A 13,414-nucleotide genomic window follows, 5' to 3' on the forward strand; every position below is an offset into this window, starting at 1 on the left:
ACTTCCATATGTATTCTACTCCCCACAGAACTAAATGAGGTGCTTTGCTGGTGGTTCTTTGCTTGCACTCCCCCATGTGATCTCTGCCTTTCTCCACCCTGCTCTATGCTTGGAGGAGGATGGGGCTGGCTCTCCAGACCGTGTCATTCAGGCACCCTCACCAATAACTGCAGGTTGAGAAAAGGAGCCAAGGGGAAGTGCTAGCAAGAGATTGGAGGGCAGACCGAGAGAGAAGTCAGGGTATTTCTTCCCCTGCTACTCTGCTGCATTGTGCTTTGTTCTGGCAGTGACTGCATCTCTAAGTCTACACCTTCTTTCAGGGAGCCTCTCTTTATAGCTCCAGTTCACATCAGGCTCCAGGAACACTGTTTCTTCACCTCCTCCTTTAGGACTAAGTGGTAATGGCTTCTCACTATTGCTAGTCTCTAAATGCCCAATACCCCCCTATTGCTTTCTTTAATCCTTCCATACCTGTACAGAGACTCCAGTAATTAATTTTCTTCAAAATCCAAGCGGAGTGCACTTTCTGTTTCTTGCTGGGAATCCTGAGTTCTACAGGTAATTGTGACGTAAAAGTATCATTCTCAGAATGGCTTACAGAATAACACCCAACTTATAATGTAGAGGAGCCAGGAAATGGCCTCAAGACTTGAAACTCTGTACCCTCATCAAGTCACCTCATGGAGAATAGAAAATGTCTTGGAATAACAATGCCCTCTTGCGTCCTTAGCCATTTCCTAGACATCTGAAAGTATCTCAGCTTCACATCATTGTACCAAGAGGAGTTACGTTTATAAGAATTCATTCATTCAGCATTCAACACATTCTACTTTGGGGAAGGATTTGGAAATTCAAGACAAGAAAGACACGATTCCTATCTTTGAGGAAATTTTCCGTTCTAGGAGATGAAGATGGACCTAAATAAATGAATCCTGGAATTGAGTCTAGAGGGATGAATAGGTGTGTTCACCAAATAGACAGGGGTCAGAGACAGAATTCCATGCAGAGAGAGCAATTTAACAATGGTTGAAAGAGGAGAGAAATAATCCAATTGTTCAAGGAACTTCAAATTGTCTATTGTGCCTAAAGTACAAAAGGAAGGAAAACAGGAAGGGGACAACACAAGAGATTTGGTTAATAAGAGTTAAGAAGGGACCAGAGCATAGAGGGCTCTGTGTTCCATGCTTAGGAATTTAGACTTCATATTTAGGGTAGTGTACCCATTGAGGGCTTTTAAATTGGGGAGTGGCATGATTAGATTAGTAGCATTTTGTAGTAATCTGATGTCATCAGGAAACATAGGTTAGATGGGGCCATAACTAGAAACTTGGAGATCAACAAGCTCTTACAAGAATATTGCATTTATCTAGACTTGGGAAGGCTGGAGGAAGCTGGTCGCTGAGCGGGTGGAAAAAAGTGAACAAATCCAAGAGACAGCAAATGTACTAGTCAGGGTCAAATCAGGAGACAGAACCACACAATAATTTGAATGGGAAAAGTTTAATATAAATAATTATTATCTATAAAAAGTGATTGAAGTAATGAGGAATTGGCTGGTAAGAAGTAAGGAGAACTCTAAAGAATATAGGAAAAGCAGGTGTATGAAAATAGTCACACACCCTAGGGCTGAGATAGAATACCCAAGGATGAGAAAAACAGCTGATCTAATTAACAAATCAAAATTGTAATTTAAAAAATTAACAAAATAGACAAACCACAAACTAACTTGATCAAGAAAAAGAAAGCACAAACATACAAATTAAAATGACGAGGGGGATATAACAATTGAAGCAGAAGAAATTAAAAACAGTATAAGAAACAACTTTCAAGATCTCTATGCAAGTAAATTTGAAAACCTAGATGAAATGGATAATTTCTTAGGGAAATTCAAATTACCAAATTTCATGCCATCAGAATTAAAAAGTTTAAGCAGACTAATTTCTACAGAAGAAATAGTGTTGGGCTTCCCTGGTGGCGCAGTGGTTGAGAGTCCGCCTGCCAATGCAGGGGACACGGGTTCGTGCCCCGGTCCGGGAAGGTCCCACATGCCGCGGAGGGGCTGGGCCCGTGAGCCATGGCCACTGAGCCTGCGCGTCCGGAGCCTGTGCTCCACAACGGGAGAGGCCACAACAGTGAGAGGCCCGTGTACCGCAAAAAAAAAAAAAAAAAAGAAATAGTGTTAATAAGGAACTAACCCACACTAAAAATGCTACCATACCCAACTGGCTTCACAAATTATTTCCATCAAATCTTCAAAGACCAGATTTTTCCAATGTTTTAAAAATTCTAGAATATTAGAAAAAAACAATTCCTAATTCCTTTTATGAAACAAGTATAAAATTATGCATAAACTAAAGACTATACAAAGAAAGACAATTATAGACCAATATCACTTGTGAATACAAATGCAAAAATTCTGATCCAAAAATGCCCAATCCTGCTGGGATTGAAGAAAATTTACTGAATGGAGTCTTTATAGAGGAATGGAAAAGTTAAGGGAACCAACAAACAATATTAGCAAACATAATCCAACATCACATTAAATATTATAGTACAGTATGGCCAAGTAGGATATATTCAAGGAATGCACTATTTCTGCAGATGCTGAGAAAACCTTTGACTAAATTCATTACCCATTCATGATAAGAACACTTAAGGAAATAGGAATTGAGGGATACCTTCTCAACATGATAAAATATGTATGCCTTAGTCCTAAAGGTAGTATTCTACTTAATGGGGAAACACTAGAGGTATTTTCATTAAGACCAGGAACAAGGCAAGAATTGAACATTAGGCAGTTAGACAAGAGTTAGTAATTAGAGGTATACAAATGGCAAAGAAAAGGTAAAACTACTTCTATTTGAAGATGATATGACAGTACTCTGAAAAACCCAGAGAATCAATGATAAAACCAATTCGAAGAGTAGGAATTCAGTGAAGTGGCAAGATATAAAATTAACAAACAACATTGATAGCCTTCACATATAAAAGAACAGAGGACATAATGGCAAAGAACACCCCGTTTACAATAACAGCCAAGAAGATGAAATGCATAGCAATATATTTAACCAGAAATGAGCAAAACCTGTCTATATGAGGACAGTTTTGAAGCACTCCTGAAAGACGCAAAAGCAGACCTGAAAAATTGGAAATCCATTCCTTGTTCTTGGCTAGGATGAAAACATAAAAAAGCTGTCAGTTCCCCTGAAGTTAATTTATAAATTGAATGCATCTCCAATAAAAATACCAAGAAGTTATTTTATAGACAAGTTGATATTAAGGTTCATATGGAGAAACAAACATGCAACAGTCACTAGGGAATATTGAAAAAGAACACCTAGAAGGGAGGACTAGCACTAACAGACATTAAAGCATATATAAAGCTCCCATAATTAACATAGGGTGCTATGACACATGAGTAGACAAATACTATAGATCAATGGGATAGAATGGAAAGCTCAGAATTTGACCCAAATACTATTTCTGAAAATTTTCTGTAAGCCTAAAGATGGTTCAGAATACAAAACTAAAGCCATATAAACACAAATAGTCAGTAGGGGAATGCAAATCAAAACCATAATGAGGGGGACCTTCAAGATGGTGGAGGAGTAAGATGTGGAGATCACCTTCCGCCCCACAAATACATCGGAAATATATCTACATGTGGAACAACTCCTACAGAACACCTACTGAACACTGGCAGAAGACCTCAGACTTCCCAAAAGCTTTGCTTTTACCATTTGTCCTAGGGTTCTGTCTGCTGTTTTGTTTTGTTTTTTTTAGTGTAGTTTTTAGCACTTGTTATCATTGCTGGATTTGTTTTTTCATCTGGTTGCTCTCTTCTTTTTTTTTAAATTTTTAATATTTTTTATTTTAATAACTTTATTTTATTCATTTATTTTTTCTTTCTTTCCTTCTTTTTTTTCCCTCCCTTTTCTTCTGAGCCATGTGGCTGACAGGGTCTTGGTACTCCAGCCAGGTGTGGGGCCTGAGCCTCTGAGGTGGGAGAGATGAGTTCAGGACATTGGTCCACCAGAGACCTCCCAGCTCCATGTGATATCAAATGGTGAAAATCTTCCAGAGATCTCCATCTCAATGCTAAGACCCAGCTCCACTCAACAACCAGCAAGCTACAGTGCTGGACACCCTATGCCAAACAACTAGCAAGACAAGAACATAACCCCACCCATTAGCAGAGAGGCTGCATAAAATCATAATAAGGTCACAGACACCCCAAAACGCACCACTGGACGTGGTCCTGCCCACCAGAAAGACAAGATCCAGCCTCATCAACCAGAACACAGGCACTGGTCTCCTCCACCAGGAATCCTACACAACACACTGAACCAACCTCACTCACTGGGGGCAGACACAAAAAACAACACGAACTACGAACATGCAGCCTGTGAAAAGGAGACCCCAAACACAGTAAGTTAAGCAAAATGAGAAAACAGAGAAATACACAGCAGATGAAGGAGCAAGGTAAAAAAACCCCACCAGACCAAACATGAAGAGGAAATAGGTAGTCTACCTGAAAAAGAACTCAGAGTAATAATAGTAAAGATGATCCAAAATCTTCAAAATAGAATGGAGAAAATACAAGAGATGTTTAACAAGGACCTATAAGAACTAAAGAGCAAACAAACAATGATGAACAACAAAACAAATGAAACTAAAAATTCTATAGAAAGAATCAATAGCAGAATAACTGAGGCAGAAGAATAGATAAGTGACCTGGAAGATAAAATGGTGGAAATAACGACCTCAGAGAAGAATAAAGAAGAAATAATGAAAAGAATTGAGGACAGTCTCAGAGACCTCTGAGACAACATTAAATGCACCAACTTTCGAATTATAGGGGTTCCAGAAGAAGAGAAAAAAAAAGGGACTGAGAAAATATTTGACAAGATTATAGTTGAAAACTTCCCTAGTATGGGAAAGGAAATAATCAAGTCCAAGAAGCACAGAGAGTCTCATACAGGATAAATCCAAGGAGAAACATGCCAAGACACATATTAATCAAACTATCAAAAATTAAATACAAAAAAAATATTAAAAGCAGCAAGGAAAAAGAAACAAATAACGTATGGGAATCCCCATAAGGTTAAAAGCTGATCTTTCAGCAGAAACTCTGCAAGCCAGAAGGGAGTGGCAGGACATGTTTAAAGTGATGAAGGAGAAAAACCTACAACCAAGATTACTCTACCCAGCAAGGATCTCATTCAGATTCAATGGAGAAATTAAAACTTTTACAGACAAGCAAAAGCTAAGAGAATTCAGCAACACGAAACCAGCTCTACAACAAATGCTAAAGGAACTTCTCTAAGTGGGAAACACAAAAGAAAAGGACCTACAAAAACAAACCCCAAACAATTAAGAAAATGGTAATAGGAACATACATATCGATAATTAAACAGGAAAGGATTGAATGCTCCAACCAAAAGACACAGGCTCATGAATGGATACAAAAACAAGACCCATATATATGCTGTCTACAAGAGACCTACTTCGTACCTAGGGACACATATAGACTGAAAGTGAGGGGATGGAAAAAGATGTTCCATGCAAATGGAAATCAAAAGAAAGCTGGATTAACAATTCTCATATCAGATAAAATAGACTTTAAAATAAAGACTATTACAAGAGACAAAGAAGGACACTACATAATGTTCAAGGGATCAATCCAAGAAGAAGAAATAACAATTGTAAATATTTATGCACCCAACATAGGAGCACCTCAATACATAAGGCAAATGCTAACATCCATAAAAGGGGAAATCGACAGTAACACAATCATAGTAGGGGACTTTAACACCCCACTTTCACCAATGGACAGATCGTCCAAAATGAAAATTAATAAGGAAACACAAGCTTTTAATGATACATTGAACAAGATGGACTTAATTGATATTTATAGGACATTCCATCTAAAAACAACAGAATACACTTTCTTCTCAACTGCTCATGGAACATTCTCCGGGATAGATCATATCTTGGGACACAAATCACGCCTTGGTAAATTTAAGAAAATTGAAATTGTATCAAATATGTTTTCCTAACCACAACACTATGAGACTAGATATCAATTACAGGGAAAAATCTGTAAAAAAAATACAAACACATGGAGGCTAAACAGTACACTACTAAATAACCAAAAGATCACTGAAGAAATCAAAGAGGAAATCAAAAAAATACCTAGAAACAAATGATGACCCAAAACCTATGAGATGCAGCAAAAGCAGTTCTAAGAGGGAAGTTCTAAGAGGAAGCAATACAATCCTACCTCAAGAAACAAGAAAAATCTCAAACAAACTACCCCTATACTGAAAGCAATTAGAAAAAGAACAAAAACCCCCAAGGTTAGCAGAAGGAAGGAAATCATAAAGATCAGATCAGAAATAAATGAAAAAGAAATGAAGGAAATGATAGCAAAGATCAATAAAACTAAAAACTAGTTCTTTGAGAAGATAAACAAAATTGATTAACCATTAGCCAGACTCATCAAGAAAAAAAGGGAGAAGACTCAAATCAACAGAATTAGAAATGAAAAAGGAGAAGTAACAACTGGCACTGCAGAAATACAAAGGATCATGAGAGATTACTACAAGCAACTATATGCCAATAAAATGGACAACCTGGAAGAAATGGACAAATTCTTAGAAAAGCACAACCTTCTGAGACTGAACCAGTAAGAAATTGAAAATATAAACAGGCCAATCACAAGCAATGAAATTGAGACTGTGATTAAAAATCTTCCAACAAACAAAAGCCCAGAACAAGATGGCTTCACAGGTGAATTCTATCAGACATTTATTTTATTTGTTTTATTTATTTATTTTTGTTCTTCCAGTTGAGTCAACTGCAGGCTTATTTTAAAATTTATTTTTCTATACAGCAGGTTCTTATTAGTTATCCATTTTATACATATTAGTATATATATATATATACTAATATATATATTAGTATGTCAATCCCAGTCACCCAGTTCATCACACCACCACCACCACCACCCTGGCACTTTCCACCCTTGATGTCCATACATTTGTTCTCTACATCTGTGTCTCAATTTCTGCCCTGCAAACCAGTTCATCTGTACCTTTTTTCTAGGTTCCACGTATATGCTTTAATATACGATATTTGTTTTTCTCTTTCTGACTTACTTCACTCTGTATGACAGTCTCTAGATTCATCCACGTCTCTACAAATGACCCAATTTTGTTCCTTTTTATGGCTGAGTAATATTTCATTGTATATATGTACCACAACTTCTTTATCCATTAGTCTGTCGATGGGCATTTAGGTTGCTTCCATGATGTGGCTATTGTAAATAGTACTGCAGTGAACATTGGGGTGCATGTGTCTTTTTGAATTATGGTTTTCTCTGGGTATATGCCCAGTAGTGGGATTGCTGGGTCATATGGTAATTCTATATTTAGTTTTTTAAGGAACTGCCATACTGTTCTCCATAGTGGCTGTATCAATTTACAGTCCCACCAACAGTGCAAGAGGGTTCCCTTTTCTCCACACCCTCTCCAGCATTTGTGGTTTGTAGATTTTCTGATGATGCCCATTCTAACTGTTGTGAGGTGATACCTCATTGTAGTTTTGATTTGCATTTCTCTAATAATTAGTGATGTTGAGCAGCTTTTCATGTGCTTCTTGGCCGTCTGTATGTCTTCTTTGGAGAAATGTCTATTTAGGTCTTCTGCCCATTTTTGGATTAGGTTGTTTGTTTTTTTAATATTGAGCTGCATGAGCTGTTTATATATTTTGGAGATTAATCCTTTGTCCATTGATTCATTTGCAAATATTTTCTCCCATTCTGAGGGTTATCTTTTCGTCTTGTTTGTAGTTTCCTTTGCAAAAGCTTTTACGTTTCATTATGTCCCATTTGTTTATTTTTGTTTTTATTTCCATTACTCTAGGAGGTGGATCAAAAAAGGTCTTGCTGTGATTTATGCCAAAGAGTGTTCTTCCTATGTTTTCCCCTAAGAGTTTTATAGCATCTGGTCTTACATTTAGGTCTCTAATCCATTTTGAGTTTATTTTTGTGTATGGTGCTAGGGAGTGTTCTAATTTCATTCTTTTACATGTAGCCGTCCAGTTTTTCCAGCACCAGTTATTGAAGAGACTGTCTTTTCTCCATTGCATATCCTTGCCTCCTTTGTCATACATTAGTTGATCATAGGTGCGTGGATTTATCTCTGGGCTTTCTATCCTGTTCCATTGACCTATATTTCTGTTTTTCTGCTACTACCATATTGTCTTCATTACTGTAGCTTTGTAGTATAGTCTGGAGTCAGGGAGTCTGATTCCTCCAGCTCTGTTTTTTTCCCTCAAGACTGCTTTGGCTATTCAGGGTCTTTTGTGTATCCATACAAATTTTAAGATTTTTTGGTTCTAGTTCTGTAAAAAACGCCATTGGTAATTTGATAGGGATTGCATTGAATCTGTAGATTGCTTTGGGTAGTAGAGTCATTTTCACAATGTTGATTCTTCCAAACCAAGAACATGGTATATCTCTCCATCTGTTGGTATCATCTTTAATTTCTTTCATCAGTGTCTTATAGTTTGCTGTGTACAGGTCTTTTGTCTCCCTAGGTAGGTTTATTCTGAGGTATTTTATCCTTTTGTTGCACTCGTAAATGGGAGTGCTTCCTTAATTTCTCTTTCAGAATTTTCATCAGTAGTGTATAGGAATGCAAGAGACTTCTGTACGTTAATTTTGTATCCTGCTCCTTTATCAAATTCATTGATTAGCTCCAGTAGTTTCCTGGTGGCATGTTTAGGATTCTCTATATATAGTATCATGTCATCTTCAAACAGTGACAGTTTTACTTCTTTTCCAATTTGGTTACCTTTTACTTCTTTTTCTTCTTTGATTGCCGTGGCTGGGACTTGCAAAACTATGTTGAATAATAGTGTTGAGATTGGATATCCTTGTCTTGTTCCTGATCTTACAGGAAAGGCTTTCAGTTTTTCACCATTGAGAATGATGTTTGCTGTGGGTTTGTTGTATATGGCCTTTATTATGTTGAGGAAGGTTCCCTCTATGCCCACTTTCTGGAGAGTTTTTTTAATCATAAATGGGTGTTGAATTTTGTCATAAGCTTTTTCTGCATCTATTGAGACAATCATATGGTTTTTATTCTTCAGTTTGTTAATATGGTGTATCACGTTGATTTGCGTATATTGAAGAATCCTTGCATCCCTGGGATAAATCCCACTTGATCATGGTGTATGATCCTTTTCATATGTTGTTGGATTCTGTTTGCTAGTATTTTGTTGAGAATTTTTGCATCTATATTCATCAGTGATATTGGTCTGTAATTTTCTTTTTTTGTAGTATCTTTGTCTGGTTTTGGTATCAGGGTGATGATGGCCTCATAGAATGAGTTTGGGAGCGTTCCTTCCTCTGCATTTTTTTTTTGAAGAGCTTGAGAAGGATGAGTGTTAGCTCTTCTCTAAATATTTGATAGAATTCATTTGTGAGGCCATCTGGTCCCCGACTTCTATTTGTTGGAAGATTTTTAATCACAGTGTCAATTACATTACTTGTGATTGGTCTGTTCATATTTTCTATTTCTTCCTGGTTCAGTCTTGGAAGGTTATACCTTTCTAAGAATTTGTCCATTTCTTCCAGGTTGTCCATTTTATTGGCATAGAGTTCCTTGTAGTAGCCTCTTAGGATGCTTTGTATTTCTGAGGTGTCTCTTGTAACTTCTCCTGTTTCATTTCTAATGTTATTGATTTGAGTCCTCTCCCTCTTTTTCTTGATGAGTCTGGCTAATGGTTTATCAATTTTGTTTATCTTCTCAAAGAACCAGCTTTTAGTTTTATTGATCTTTGCTATTGTTCTCTTTGTTTCTATTTCATTTATTTCTGCTCTGACCTTTATGATTTCTCTCCTGCGAACTTTGGGTTTTATTTGTTCTTCTTTCTCTAGTTCCTTTAGGTGCAAGGTTAGATTGTTTATTTGAGATTTTTCTTGTATCTGGAGGTAGGCTTGTATTGCTATAAACTTCCTTCTTAGAACTGCTTTTGCTGCATCCCATAGGTTTTGGATCATCGTGTTTTCATTGTCTTTTGTCTCTAGGTATTTTTTGATTTCCTCTTTGATTTCTTCAGTGATCTCTTGGTTATTTAGCAACATATTGTTTAGCCTCCATGTGTTTGTGTTTTTATGTTTTTTTCCCTGTAATTGATTTCTAATCTCATAGCATTGTGGTCAGAAAAGATGCTTGATATGGTTTCAATTTTCTTAAATTTACTGAGGCTTGATTTGTGACCCAAGATGTGATCTATCCTGGAGAATGTTCTGTGTGCACTTGAGAAGAAAGTGTAATCTGTTGTTTTTGGATGGAATGTCCTATAAATATCAATTAAATCTATCTGGTCTATTGTGTCATTTAAAGCTTGTGTTTCCTTCTTAATTTTCTGTTTGGATGATTTTTCCATTGGTGTAAGTGAGGTGTTAAAGTCCCCCACTATTTTTGTGTTACTGTCGATTTCCTCTTTTATAGCTGTTAGCAGTTGCCCTATATATTAAGGTGCTCCTATGTTGGGTGCATATATATTTATAATTGTTACATTGTCTTCTTGGATTGGTCCTTTGATCATTATGTAGTGTCCTTCCTTGTCTCTTGTAACATTCTTTATTTTAAAGTCTATTTTATCTGATATGAGTATTGCTACTCCAGCTTTCTTTTGATTTCAATTTGCATGGAATATCTTTTTCCATCCCCTCCCTTTCAGTCTATATGTGTCCCTAAGTCTGGAGTGGGTCTCTTGTAGACAGCATATATATGGGTCTTGTTTTTGTATCCATTCAGCAAGCCTGTGTCTTTTGGTTGGAGCATTTAATCCATTCACGTTTAAGGTAATTATCAATATGTATGTTCCTATTGCCATTTTCTTAATTGTTTGGGGTTTGTTTTTGTAGGTCCTTTTCTTTTGTGTTTCCCACTTAGAGAAGTTCCTTTAGCATTTGTTGTAGAGCTGGTTTGGTGGTGCTGAATTCTTTTACCTTTTGCTTTTTTGTAAAGCTTTTGATATCTCCGTTGAATCTGAATGAGATGTGCCCCTCCTACCGTCTCACTGTGGCTTCTCCTTTGTCTTTGGATGTGGGTTATGTTTTTTGGTGAGTTCCAGTGTCTTCCTGTTGATGATTGTTCAGCAGTTAGTTGTGATTCTGGTGTTCTCACAAGAGGGAGTGAGAGCATGTCCTTCTACTCTGCCACCTTCTGCTACTTCTTCTCTATCAAACTCTTCCAAAATATAGCAGAGGGAGGAACACTCCCAAACTCATTCTACGAGGCCACCATCACCCTGATACCAAAACCAGACAAAGATGTCACAAAGAAATTAATCTACAGGCCAGTATCACTGATGAACATAGGTGCAAAAATCCTTAACAAAATACTAGCAAACAGGATCCAACAGCACATTAAAAGCATCAAACACCATGATCAAGTGGGGTTTATCCCAAGAATGCAAGGATTCTTCAATATATGCAAATCAATCGATGTGATACACCATATTAAGAAATTGAAGAATAAAAACCATATGATCATCTCAATAGATGCAGAAAAAGCTTTCAACAACATTCAACACCGGTTTATGATAAAAACCCTCCAAAAAGTAGGCATAGAGGGAACTTACTTCAACATAATGAAGGCAGTATATGACAAACCCAGCCAACATCATTCTCAATGGTAAAAAACTGAAACCATTTCCAATAAAATCAGGAACAAGACAAGGTTGCCCACTCTCACTCCTATTATTCAACATAGTTTTGGAAGTTTTAGCCACAGCAATTAGAGAAAAAAAAAGAAATAAAAGGAATCCAGTTAGGAAAAGAAGAATTAAAACTGTCACTGTTTGCAGATGACATGACACTATACAAAGAGAATCCTAAAGATGCTACCAGAAAACTACTAGTCCTAATCAATGAATTTGATAAAGTAGTAGTATACAAAATTAATGCACAGAAATCTCTGACATTCCTATACACTAGCGATGAAAAATCTGAAAGAGAAATTAAGGAAACACTCCTATTTACCATTGCAACAAAAAGTAAAATACCTAGGAATAAACCTACCTAAGGAGACAAAAGACCTGTATGCAGAAAACTATAAGACACTGATGAAATAAATTAAAACTGATACCAACAGATGGAGAGAAATACCATGTTCTTGGATAGGAAGAATCAACATTGTGAAAATGACTATGCTACCCGAAGCAATCTGCAGATTCAGTGTAATCCCTATCAAATTACCAATGGCATTTTTCACAGAACTAGAACAAAAAATTTTACAATTTGTATGGAAACTCAAAAGACCCCGAATAGCCAAAACCATCTTGAGAAAGAAAAACAGAGCTGGGGGCCTCCCTGGTGGCGCAGTGGTTGAGAGTCCGCCTGCCGATGCAGGGGATGCGGGTTCGTGCCCCGGTCTGGGAGGATCCCATATGCCGCGGAGCGGCTGGGCCCGTGAGCCATGGCCGCTGGGCCTGCGCGTCCGGAGCCTGTGCTCCGCAGCGGGAGAGGCCACAGCAGTGAGAGGCCCGCATACAGCAAAAAAAGAAAAAAAAAAAAAAAAAAAAAACAGAGCTGGATGAATGAGACTCCCAGACTTCAGACTATAGTACAAAGCTACAGTAATCAAAAGAGTATGGTATTGGCACAAAAACGGAAATAGAGATCAATGGATTAGGATAGAAAGCCCAGAGATAAACCCATGCACATATGGTCTCCTTATTTTTGATAAAGGAGGCAAGAATATACAATGGAGAAAAGGCAGCATCTTCAATAAGTGATGCTCGGAAAACTGGACAGCTACATTTAAAAGAATAAAATTAAAACACTCCCTAGCACCATACTCAAAATAAACTCAAAATGGATTAGAGACCTAAATGTAAGACCAGACACTATAAAACTCTTAGAGGAAAACCTAGGTATAACACTGTGTGACATAAATCACAGCAAGATCCTTTTTGACCCACCTTCTAGAGAAATGAAAATAAAGACAGAAATAAATGGGGCCTAATGAAACTTAAATGCTTTTGCACAGCAAAGGAAACTATAAACAGGACAAAAAGACAACTCTCAGAATGTGAGAAAATATTTGCAAACAAAGGAACTGACAAGGGACTAATCTCCAAAATATACAAGCAGCTCATGCAGCTCAATACCCAAAAGACAAACAACCCAATCCAAAAATGGGCAGAAGACCTAAATAGACATTTCTCCAAAGAAGATATATAGATTGCCAACAAACACATGGAAGAATGCTCAACATCACTAATCTTTATAGAAATGCAAATGAAAACCACAATGATGTATCACCTCACACCAGTCAGAATGGCCACCATCAAAAAATCTACAAACAGTAAGTGCTGGAGAGGGTGTGGAGAA

This window comes from Mesoplodon densirostris, chromosome 6, assembly GCF_025265405.1.
Source record: "Mesoplodon densirostris isolate mMesDen1 chromosome 6, mMesDen1 primary haplotype, whole genome shotgun sequence".
Lineage (NCBI taxonomy): Eukaryota > Metazoa > Chordata > Mammalia > Artiodactyla > Ziphiidae > Mesoplodon > Mesoplodon densirostris.